The 12,974-nt window shown below is 35.9% G+C and overlaps 2 pseudogenes; one reads left to right on the forward strand and one right to left on the reverse strand.

Annotated features, from left to right (window-relative positions):
* Nucleotides 1-1,999: 1,999 nt before the first annotated feature.
* LOC120134764 lies at nt 2,000-4,702 on the reverse strand (annotated as a pseudogene).
* A 1,808-nt stretch (nt 4,703-6,510) lies between these two features.
* Nucleotides 6,511-7,985, forward strand: LOC120134705 (annotated as a pseudogene).
* The last annotated feature ends 4,989 nt before the right edge of the window (nt 7,986-12,974 follow it).

Here is a 12,974-nt window from a genome sequence, read left to right on the forward strand (position 1 = left end):
TTTACATTATACAATAAATTTTATGGAAATGTTAAAAAAGTGGTTTGATATATTTATATAAATATTAAATTTTAAGACACATAAGATATTATGTATATATATTCCTCGTGATGTTTAGGTTTATATAATAGTCTATTTTTATCACTTGTGGTATACAAAATAAGATCACATCAAATTTTAACTCTGCGGGTGTTTTTCTTTATATTAATTTTAATTTGTTATTTTTCAGTTTATAATTTTCTATGATCATGTTTAAAGAATGTTTGGCAAGATAATACAAAATAATACGACCGGAATAAGGTTAATTACTCTCTCTCCCTTTGCGCTGTGGTGATGGTAAGCCATTTCCTTTTTGTTAGCTCCTGCGATGGGACCACCATACTCCGGCAAGTGGTCATTCAATGCCGTAGCGACTTTGAGAAGTTGAGACGATGCCATGGTAGGCGGCGGCAAGTTGATGAAGAACTCGTCGGAAATCAATCGGTTGTTGCTCGATGACGATGATGATCTGTGCATGTTCTTCACCCTTGAGAAGATTAAAATGAAACAAAGAAAGTGTGGACTGAATTCAAGAAGAAAAGATGTTATATATATATTGTTCAAAGCCTTGATTTCAGCTGGAAATTGGAAACTGAAATTGCCATTTTGGCATTGCTTCAAGAGTCAACCAAAAAAAGTTGTGATTTTTTTTTGGTTCAACGGTTCCAGGATTTCGCTTGGATGAAAAGCAGCTTGAAATGTGATTGAAGGGAGCAATGCATGTGCATGTGATGGACAGAAACGTTTAATGCAAGAGAATGGAAGTCTTTGCTTGGAGATCTGCAATATCATAATTTTCAATCGCGGTCGTGAATTTCAAGTTGTTAAATACTATATGTTAGAAGATAAATCTATAGAATTTTAAGATATGAACTATAAGATTTTAGGGGAAAAAAACAAATTTCCGATTTGTTAAATACTTCGTACGGGTAGAGACTAAAGAGTAATCAGTCGATTTTAAAAACCAACTTAACCGACCAAATTTTCATTCTTTAACCAAATTAACCAATCAAATAAAGTTCAATATTAATTATAAACTTCATCATTGAGCTTTTTTCTTACTCATATTTTGCTCATCAAACCTTAAAAATTTTCAAATTATTCATTAAACTTTTGGTTTACTCTTATTTGATTAGTTGAGTGTTAAACCATAAATGGAAGAGAGACGTGACAATTATGTGTGCTGATATAGATTACTACGTTTTCATTAATATAAAATCTATGTATTGTCTATGTCATTCTTTTTTTTTTATCTTCTTCCTCCAAATATGAAAATTTTATAATTTTATCCAAACTATAATTGTATAATTATTTTAAAAAATGTTTTATAATTTTATCTTTGTTTCTTGTTAATGTTACAATTATCACCCTTTGACGTCTTCTTCAACCACTCAAAATATCGACGAACTTGCTTTAATCTTTTATCACTATATTAGCCTAAATTTTACCTAAATCATTTTAAAACTCATAAAACTCAACCGTAAACCCAAAACTCATAAAACTCTAAATCACTCTAATTTATAATATTCGTCATTCGATTAATGTGAAATCAAGATATTCAGTTCACTTCACATTCCTCCACTTTTCCACTGTTAAGATTAAAAAATGTTTTATCATCAAGAAATCAGAAGGAATTCGAAACTAGAATTTTATTTAGAAAAATTTGGAATCATTTCATTATTTTTTTAAATAATGTTTAATTATAAAATCGTTTCAGTCGAATAATCATTTAAACATCGGTCGGTTCAGTCTATTGGTTAAACTGGAATTGTCTTCTCTTCTCTTATCCCAAGTACCTTCCAAGTATACGATGGTTTTGTTTCTAGTTAAAAATTTGCATACTATATTATTATCGTATGGTATTATAAATAGATATTATTTAGATGAGAAAAAAAAAACATTATTCAACTGCTGTTGAATGAAAAACTTACCAGACAACTACAAGATGTAGATTACGGGAAACACAGGAAACTGAAACTTTGATGTTCGGACAAAAAAAGATCTCCTTAAAGATACATATTCATGGTTGATTGTCACGAGTTGTCCGTCTCGTTACACGGCGCCCCCAGTAAATCGAACCACTGTCTGAAGAAGACTCGTCCTCGTCTCGAGTGGATCCAGTTTCCCCCTCATAGCTTTCTCCCCAATTGTCTTGTAGATCTCCTAATACTCGATTGAGTTCTCATCCCTGATGTGCCGGACCAACTAGACCCTGGTCGAAACACTAAAACGAGGAAAAAGACGGTGAGCCAACTTCCATCATCAATGGGTAAAATGCTGTTATCATCAGTCCCCTCCTCTGCAAATGAAGATTGCAGTGAGCCAACCAAGTCTCCGAGGTCTCTCTGCCGTTCCAACCTCCTCCAATTTTGTTGTCGCTCGGGATCAGCCTCCGATGGCCGCACAGTAGGGTGCTCAAGCCTTGCATGCTTCCTCAAGTCTTTATAAGCACCAGAAAAATTACATGTGTCAGAGGCACAGCTTCTAGGTTTGGCATTCATGATACGGCGAGCTCGCTCAACAACGATCCAATCTTTAATCTCAGCACAACATAGAGGACACACTAGTTTTGAAAGTTGTGAAATTGATGGAGCGGAGGGCCCTTGCTCGGTTCTTTCTTCCGGCAAATCTGTTACAGTTGATTCTGAAGTTGCCGCTGGTGATAAGTTTGTCATAACAAGTTGAACTCCATCTTGTTGAGGATTTTGTGGTGTTGAGGCATGCACAAATGATTTGCGAAATTGATCAAAACAGTAAGAGTGGCGATAACTTGTATCGCACATGAATGGACGGCAACCCTTCTCGTGGGAAGAACATATGAGGAGAATTGCATTGTGTGGATGCTCCATGCAGACAGGGCACCTGGCTTCTTCCCATTCCTTCAGAATTTCCTCAGTTTCTGAAGAGAGCTTTGCAGATTGATGACTACAGCTGGAGCTGCATGGTAACGGCCATCTCTGATACCCATCAAAAGACACGGAACGATCTCTTCTCTCCTTTGGCATGTTGGAACCTATAATGTATATTCCAAATGACCAGATCTTTGAGGAAAGCAGAAACTGGATACTTGAAAGCACAAATGAAATAACATCGACATTAGTTAGTTTTTCCCCATACAAAGGATAAAATTCAACAGAAAATAAATCGAGTCAAGGAGTACGACTTAGAAATGGGTAAAAACAATATTTCGCAAATACATCATAGATGTTCAAGGGGGGAAAAAGAGGAGGATATCGTATATTTAAAAATTAATCTGAACAACATTGTAAAAGCTCTGGAAATAGAAGATAGATGTCACACAAAACAAACTCTATGGGCCAAGTATCTGACATTCAACAGCTCTACAAAAAAAAAAAGGACAGCTCAATAAGCAGAGATGATTTTAAGAGTTCATTATAATTCCAGGAAATGTAGGGGTTAGTTCATAATTAGATCTAAGTAGTGAACATTCTCATGGCATCATCCTTACAAAACTGTCATTTTAAGAACCGGAAAGCTAAGAAGAAAATCACGATTGTCTGTCTGTGGATAAGCAACAAAATTAAGCTGACAGCAGCATTGCTGCTTCGATTTGCTCCCAACATCAAAATCATTCTTTTTATTGCAACGATAAATCAAACCAATGTTAGTCTTCTATATAATGTGGGAAAATGTTCTTAACCATGTACAAATTCTTCGGTTGATTCAAGAAAAACCCTTCCTGATTTAAACAACTCAAAACAGCCTAAAGCACTACAATCAAATGCCACACTCCGCCCCCTAACCAAACCAATCTTACTTTCGAAAGCAGCATATATTATCACCAAATCTCAAGCTAGCTTCGTGTCCTTAAACATCTCATTCGGCAACTGACGTTCACCGGGTCTTAAACCAAGTTCAGAAAATAGCTCTCAACTGAAAATAGCAACTCAAAATCAATTTGAGAAACTAAATGCTGTTTTTGATCATTTTGATTCTTCGGGTTAGTCATGCTACTGTCTGAGACTGCAACACGACCAAATTATACATAAACAAAGCCACTACATAAACCCCAAAAATGCATTACATCTAATATATCTTTATTATTTCAAGCCAAACAAAATTAAACTGACATGTAGAATTTATCAATTCTCAACACTGAAACTAAACCATAGTATCATCTCAAGCCAACAATAGCACTGAACATTGAAAGAATTAACTTCACATTTCACAATATAACTATAAGCTCTTCAATTCGACCAACTTTCCACGTCAAATTAATCCCACATGAAAAAAAGGGAAATCGAAACACGAGGAATAAAAGATCTCTGAGTTCCAATGAACGAATTAAATTAATTTCGAATACAACAAAATATAAGCTCAAAATCCCCAGCCTCAACCAAAAAAAAAAAGTCTTTCACAATCGAACCAAATGAAACGAATCAGAAAATCTTAAGAACCCGATCCAGGGAAGAACATGATAGGGTGCAAAAATCAGACCATTCGAAGTGCGAAATAAAACGAAAATTAAGAGATTTTTGGAATTGAGTATTTACCAGCAACTTCGAGCTTCGACTTGGAGGCTTAGATCCTTTCAACAAAATTCAATCTTTTTTGCGATTTTCAATATACTGATGGATTATAAATTTGGTGGTTAGGGATTTGAAATGCGAGGCAGATGCCTCTTTCTTGTTTGAGCTCTCGAAAGTTGAAAGAGAAATAAATATGTCGGCTCTTCGGATGAAATAAATACATAAATAAGGGAATCTGGAGTCGGGACAAGGCAGAAGCTGACGTGGCTACCTTGTGTTCGCAGCTGTTAGTAAATGGTTATTTTGAAGTGGACGGCAGTTGGCAGTTTTGTATTGGAGTGGCTGAGGGACGTGAACCCTTCATCAGCGAGCGGCGGTCTCGGCGTTTGTTGAGGCCACTATTCACTTTTTCTTCCTTTCATTTTCTAGAGTTCAATTACACAGACGCCTCCAATTACAATTATTATTGGAGCTAAGGCCGCAATTGTTGCTGGCATTGCAAACTGCCATTCCAACTGTAAGTATATATATATATATATATGAAAACACAGATTTCATGGTTAGCTAAGGCAACCATTGTTGCATACACTTGACATGCTTGCAGATATATACGCAGATGGCTAGAGTAAGGATGCTGCCATGGGCAAAAGAAAATCTGAATCATACGGCTCAAGCTCTCATCTCCACAGGTAGTTTCCACCATCATATTCTTCAATTACCAACATCTATGTATATGAATATATTGTTCTATTAATGACTTTCGTTTGGGATTATACAGTTGCAGCGGCTTGCTTATTTTACAGTTGCAGTGGCTTGCTTATTTTACAGTTGCAGACAAGATTGTGTTAGCAAAATCACGTAAGAACGCCTACGAGGCTTCAATCTAGACTCTAAAGTATTAGTAGTGATAATCATGAACTTAAATTGCAGACAATTGTGAGATATATATATATATATATATCATAATTGTAGACATAATAAATTTTATTGTGATCGTTACCGAATATTGCAGTGTGTAATAACGATTTCAAATAATATCGTTATCATTGGATAATGATTATTATTCATAATGGACCACTATTTGAATCTACGGTGAAAATAAAAATATTGGGTTATATTCCGTAGTCTTTACTCTTCACTTTCTAAAAGAAAATAGAGTGGATTAACGTTTAGCTTTCATAATTACATCAAATTAACACCCAAATATATATTTGGATTAACGTTGTTGTCCTTAATGCCAAATTAAAGTTTATCCAATTAGACGGTTTAATGGTAAAATGAGTCTTATCTGTTCAATTATGTTAATTTTATCTTTAATGGTACTGAATTTGAGTATTGATGGTGAAGAAATAATTATAAGATCTCCAACTCTCCTACTTCCACGAGGATTAGGGTTTAAAAATTCGTTTTGTTCCTGAATTAGGATTTTGTTTAAGGCGGCTAGGGCTTTGCTTTGGCATTTCACTCTGTATACAAATTTTTTTTTTTGGATAAATCAATCTGTATACAATTTTATACTGCCTTCTTTTTCAAGTTTTTTTCCTCTCATTATAAATACTTCAAAAACTCTAACAAGTTTCCCCACTTCCTATAATCAATTCCCATTCTTCAACTTCTAAATTTCTTAGTTTTTCTCTTTAAACTCGTTCTTTGATACGAAATCTCATCTGGGTATCTTTTATTCATCGCTGAACATTGAGCATTCATCATCTTCATTCTCAAGTTATTCGTTTTATGAAAACATACTGGTAAGTTTTTTCTTCTTTGGGGGGGTTGTTTTTTTCTTCATCAAATACCCATCTCATGTATTTATTGCTTTCTGTTTATATTCTGATTGGCCTCCATTCTCATTTAATTCAATCTAGTTTTATTTGCCCATCTTTCTTTCATATATAATTATCGGTTTCTTTGATTGTTATCTGATTGAGTTTTTGTTGTTCTGCGTCTTTGTTAGGTTTCAATCTTATAGCATTGATCCAATACACTTCAGCGGTTTGATTTTGGTAGATTAATCGAAAGTTTAAAGTCTTGGGATAGTGTTGAATTCGATTTAAATACTTTATCGATCATCATTACGAGTTACCCTGAATCTTCTTCTTCGTTTATGGGATTGCCCCAATCAACTTATGCTGGCACTGATGCCATTGGAATTTGGCCTGAATTTGACCCACATTCCGAGGCTGAACAACAACAACAACCTCCTTTCAAAAGACCTAGACTTTCTGAAGATGGTCAATCTAGCGTTGTGCATTGCTTGCCTGCAAATTCCAGGGTGCCTTTGAACCCTCCTGTCAATAAGGGAACAAATAAAATCTTCTTTAAAACCCGGATGTGTGCGAAATTTAGATTGGGAACTTGTAGGAATGGTGAAGGTTGCAACTTTGCTCATGGCATTGAGGATCTTCGCCAGCCTCCTCCTAATTGGCAAGAACTTGTCGGAGGTGGACACGATGAAGAGCAACGTCCATCAGGGAATTGGGACGACGATCAGAAGATAATCCGTCAGATGAAGCTCTGTAAGAAGTTCTTTAACGGTGAGGAATGTCCATATGGGGACAGATGTAATTTCCTTCATGAAGCTCCATAAAAGTTTAGGAATGACATGGGGAGGTTTAGGAAGAGCTCGGGTATTAGCATTGGCACAGCAGGTCCAGCTGCTTCTCATGGAACTCCATCTGATCAATTAGGAACCAGTAGACCTGGAAACAGCACTGGTTCAGATGCTTTCCGAGGAAATATGAAGCCTACGTATCCGGTTTATTGGAAAACGAAGTTATGTACAAAGTGGGAAATAACTGGTCATTGCCCCTTTGGTGAGAAATGCCACTTTGCTCACGGACAATCAGGTATGTGTCATGTTAGCATTCATGTTCTAGCTTTGATTTACCTTATCATTTCTGCCATTTTACTTCCTAGTTTGAGTTTAAGATGGTTTCAAATACCATTAAAAAGTTAGGCATGACTTTAAGGAATTACTACTGTGATATCCTAAATATGATAATGTTGAGATGAAGTTTTAATGAGCACACATTGGTTATATGCATATATTTTCAAGTGTTTGATTGATGCATTATTTGTCATGAAAGCTAATGATGAACTTCTCCTCTAAATCAGAGTATTGGAAAAAATCTGTATCTAATTCATTGTCTGTTTTCATAATCAGAGTTGAAGTCAGTAGGTGTTCGTGTTGATGGCGACATTGGGAATGCGGGTCCAGGTTTGACAAGAATTGGTTCTACTGAAACGAAGATGCACAACCTTCCTGCAAATGATCCACCTAAAGTGACAGTCAATGCCCCTCCATCAAATGAGGAAACACAGGCTAAGAAAAGCTTGCTTAAATGGAAAGGAGCAAGGAAAATCAATAGGATTTATGGGGATTGGCTTGATGATGTGCCATTGGTGCTCAAGTTGCCCGGTCAAGTGGAGAGTTAAGAGTTTCGAACTTCAAATGCCAAGTTTAATATGAGATTTTGGCCATCCATTGATTCATTTGAAGAGAATTCAACCATTTAATCTTCTCTGTTTTGGAAAATAAAGTGTCAGCCATGGTTGTTTTGGCCTTATAAAAAGAGTTTTCATCAAATTGTCTCTTAATTCTTCCTTTGTTACCCTTATTTTCAGGGGTTGTAAATTTGAGCATCAAATTCAAAGCAACAGTAAAGATTGTATCCAAATCAATATTATAAATATTTTCTATATATATATATTTAGGATAATGTCAATTGAGGTATATGCATGATACACATCAACAATCTTCTGATCATGATCTTTCAGTAGAGTTTCTGGTTCTTAATTTCATTTCAGAGATCACAAATGTGCTCAAGTAAAGATGGTTTGTGCATGTAAATTTATTTTATTACGTAAAATGTTAATAATAAAATAAAATTAGATAAATAGTTTATCTGTATTATTAAACAAAAAATTGGACAATATATTTTTATAAGTAACTTTTAGAATTTGATCTTGATAATTTGACAATTTTTCCTCATTTTTAATAAAATATTGAAAACAACAAATTTATTCCTTCAAATTATCTTATTAAACTCTGCCTCGGACAAATAATCTATCAAACGTGGGTAAACGACGTCATACTTCACTGAACTTCACTCTCTTTATCTCTTATTTCACTCACTGTATTTTTTATTTTATTTTTCAATTTACTCACTAAAATTTCGAATTGCTATTGTTTTAATCATTCTGAATTATTTATTATTATTATTATGGTATGTCATGGCATTTAAATATAATTTAATATAAAAATAATTTAAAATATAAAATAAAAGTAGATGGTGGTCGACTGGTCATCCACTGTTCGTCGGCGTTGGACGCCACCGTTGATAATCGTAGATGATGGTTGTTCGGTTCCAGATTTTATTAGCTGCTTCGTCTTGATCCCTTGAGTATAAATCAAACCTCTATTTTGTCGGGACATGCTCTGAATCTGATCAAAAGTGAGAAAATCGAAACGTCGACCGCCTTAGATGGTGGTCATTTAGTCCCATATTTCATGGGTCATTTCGCCTCGACCCCCTAAGTTTGAATCCAACCTCCATTTTATTGAAACATGCTTCGAAGTCCATGAATAATAGATCGAAAGTGAGGAAACCTAAATATTTTAGTCGATATTCACTGGTTTTGGAACATTTTTCTATGAAACAAGCACCATTTGTCAAACTTAGTGTGTCAAAGTGAGTCTCTTGGTATAATTTGGGATCAAACTATTGTTGATTTCGAAGGCTGACGGTGGTCGACAGTGATGAGAAGGAGCGATGGGGCAATATTGCTCATGTAGGGCAGTGGAAAAAAAAGATTTCCTCATATAAGGCTCCCACCATATTATTTCCTAAACTTGGATCATTGCTATAGTGCCAAGGGGAAGATGTCGAGAACACCACAGACTTCAATTATCCGGTGGAAGATGCATGGACTACCATGCGTCTTCAGCTTTCCCAAACAACATCCATGGAAATGCATAGCAAAGAAAAAATGGTTGGCAATGAGGAAGACTGACAACTGTCGTTTCGATGTCAAAATAATTTCATTCTTCTCGGATAATAAATAAAGGAAAATTCGTAGCGTAGAGAAGTAGGGTCGAATCCACAGGGACTTGGAAAATTCTTAATTTATGTTTGATTGGTCTATGTTAGGCGTGAAATATAGTAAAATGGGGGGGTTTGGTAGAATGAGATTTAAGTAGTAACAAAAATGATTAAATAAATAAAAGCGATTAAAGTAAAAACAATAATAGAATAAAGGTTGTGAATAAATACGGTAAAAATAACCTCAAGCCTTGCTTTGACTCAATTTCCTTTAGATCATCGAATAAGATTTTCTCTTCGGGATTCACGTCGGTTACTTTGTCTACGAGGGCTATCCCCGTGACTCTATCTTGTATACCGAATACCCAAGGCAATCTTTGATTTCGGCTTCGGGAATTGATTCTATCAACATCTATTATCGTAGACCAATTACCGTTTAAGTTCATGGCGATTTACTCAGATTGTTACTTCTATAACCGTCAATTCCGATCTCTAATCCCTCTTGGCGAAGCTATCTCGCCAAATGTGTTCCCAGGAAGTCGAATTGCTTTCTATAAGCCGAATCTTCCTCCCACACATTTAATCGCAACAACCTCTTGACCAAAGTCAATCTTTGATTTTGAAAACTGTTTTGATTTTGAAAAAGAATAAGCACAGAGATTGAGAGAGATTTCCGAAGATATTAGGGACCTGTTTCAATTCTCCCGTTGGAATTGAGTCATCGCGACAGCTCTCGGCTTATGAAAAGTTTAGCTAAGCATGACAAAAGTCATACTTAGCATATTAAAAACAAGTTTGAAAATAAAGAAAAATAAAAGAACTTGAAAAGGAAAAAGAGAAAACTTTTATAAAAACTAGAGAGAAAAGAAGAATGTATTTCGAATGATGAGTTTAGGCTTACCCCAAGTGGGTATTTATAGCCTCTCAAAGCCTAAATGATAAGCAAAGAAAATAATAAAATAATACAAAAGATAATTGTTTTTAAATTTAAATTCAAACTTAAACTAGTCTCCGAATACAACTCTACTCATCAATCTTCCAGAAGGCGTGCGGATGAAGTCTTCTAGAAACCGCCGCTGACTGGACCTTCTAGAAACTGCCACGTCAGACCGCATCGTGCCCAGAGTCGTGCCCATATCTCCAGCCGTGACCAAATAATAAAAAAATGCATAATTTGCCCGTTTTGTCACAAATTCTGGAAAGCAAAGACCTGTACAAAAATAAGTATAACACGACCAATTCAGCATCAATAATTCCACAAAATCGAAGAAATAACGAGCAAATATTAACTATTCTGAACACTCATCAAATTCCCCCTCACTTATCTCATGCTTGTCCTCAAGTATGATTAACCAAATCAGTCAAAAACTTCATTAAACGTTCTTTTGTCAAGTTTCACATTCAAGGAAGCAAGGTAGAGACCACAATAACTATTCAAGTCAAGAAATCAATCAATTGAACATCACCAATTGTAGCAAGTCAAGTGTAATTGTAATATCCATTCATTCATTAATCTCAATGCTCGTAACTCAACACCTTACCGGGATTCACTCAAATTACTCGATGTGTTTGGGGTAAACAAACTCTCAATGTCAGAATTTACATGGTATTACCATAAGCCTGCAAGTAAATCAAATATCCACACTAATAAGAACAAAATGCATAAATCAAAGGATCTTTTATTGGTGGTAACGGGGCTTAGGTAAAGGTGGGGAAAAGGCTAAAAATATGGCTAAAAATTCAAGGCAATGAACTGACAAATAATAATCTCAACTCCATCAAAACATTAAGCACAACAAGATAAAAAGACGACATTTCAAACAACAAATTTCTTGTCGAAATGCATTTTTTTCTTTTTCACACTTTTGTTGTTTTGTTTTCTATTTTTTTTCTTTCGAACATCTTTTTTTTCAACATTTTTTTCCGATGGAGAATACAACAGTAAAATTATTCACTTGCCCTGAAAAAGGTAGAAAAGAGAGATAAAATAAAAGGCTCGGGTTTATGAACATGGTGAAAACAAAGAAGCGAGAATAGGCTCAAAAGTGGTTAACTAAGGGGAAAATGTATGGGTAGGCAATTTAGTGGGGAAACAGAATGGTTAATCCTAAGGTGCCCAAATCATCTTTAAGTATCATGTTCATGTGTAATCTCGATAGTATTAAACATGCAGGTTTTAGAATACCAATGTCAAATTCGACACACTCAATCCAACAAAATGAGAGCGAAAATGATATGCTCGTAAAGGCTCAAATCTCACCAAATTATTTCATGCATTGAACTAATCACATTTCAACCAATAAAATCATGGAATATCACAAAAACATCAACTTATCACAATTCATGCTATTCGATATCAAGAACATCCTAACCTAAACAATTATGTGTTCCCAAACAAGCATAGCATTCCAAAAAAATTTCAACAAGACAAATAAATTCAGTGAAGTTTCCGCAAATTCAACCAGCACATACTTGAATCGAAACATAAAGATAAGAAAAGGGAAATTCAATCCTACACTCTACTCTACTCCCCCTCACTTAAAGCGTTTTGCCTCAAAACAAAAAAAATTAAAGTGCAAGAGAAGGAATAGAGTACTCCCCGGATTTAATGTCGACCACGGCCACGTCCTCGGCCGCGATGAGAGGCTCTAGGACGTAGGTAGGAGAGGATCTTTGTGATGTTCGTCTCGATGGAGTGGAGAAAGTCGTGGACTTCATCCATTTGGGTTTGCATATCCGAGCGTGGTGCTGTAGGAGGCGGCGCATGTGCATTTCGACGAGTGAAGACTCGCTCGCTACGAGGAGTAAGGACACCTGGTGGAACGAAGTAAGGTGCGCTCGGGGTTCTGGAAAGTAGGCTCATTGAATCCAAACATCGCTCATCTAAAGGATCTGTAGAAAAAGCATAAGTAAATCATGTTACATCAAAGTGAACGATGCGATAAGTTAAATGTGTAATGTAAGGGCCAAGGATAAGTGGGCGATTAGATCGGATAACGATCTCAAAGGCCCAAGCAAACCAAAATCCTAGGTTCACATGCTCGCCGGTGGTCATGCACCATAAAAAGAATAGCACGACTCGGCTTAAGGAGGATGATGAGTCGTTCCGGCCGGAATAGTTGTAAACGAGGAAGCGATGGATATAGCGCAAGACTGGGTCGTGGATAAGATGGGCTCGCGTTGAGCAGGCATTGAATGTGTGTTCGGCTAAACCCGTAAGTCCCTCATAAGCCATATCGGCATCGAAATTCTACGGAATCTCAAGCAAAGCGGTTAAATACGAATGACTCATGACATTCGTCACGAATCCCATAGCAAGATTAAATTCTAATATAGACATTGAGAAGTAAGTTCCACATAGTCAGAATGATACAACATCAGGCGAACTAACATTAAGCAGGCA

This window comes from Hibiscus syriacus, unplaced genomic scaffold, assembly GCF_006381635.1.
Source record: "Hibiscus syriacus cultivar Baekdansim isolate YM2019G1 unplaced genomic scaffold, ASM638163v2 tig00110597_pilon, whole genome shotgun sequence".
Classification (NCBI taxonomy): domain Eukaryota; kingdom Viridiplantae; phylum Streptophyta; class Magnoliopsida; order Malvales; family Malvaceae; genus Hibiscus; species Hibiscus syriacus.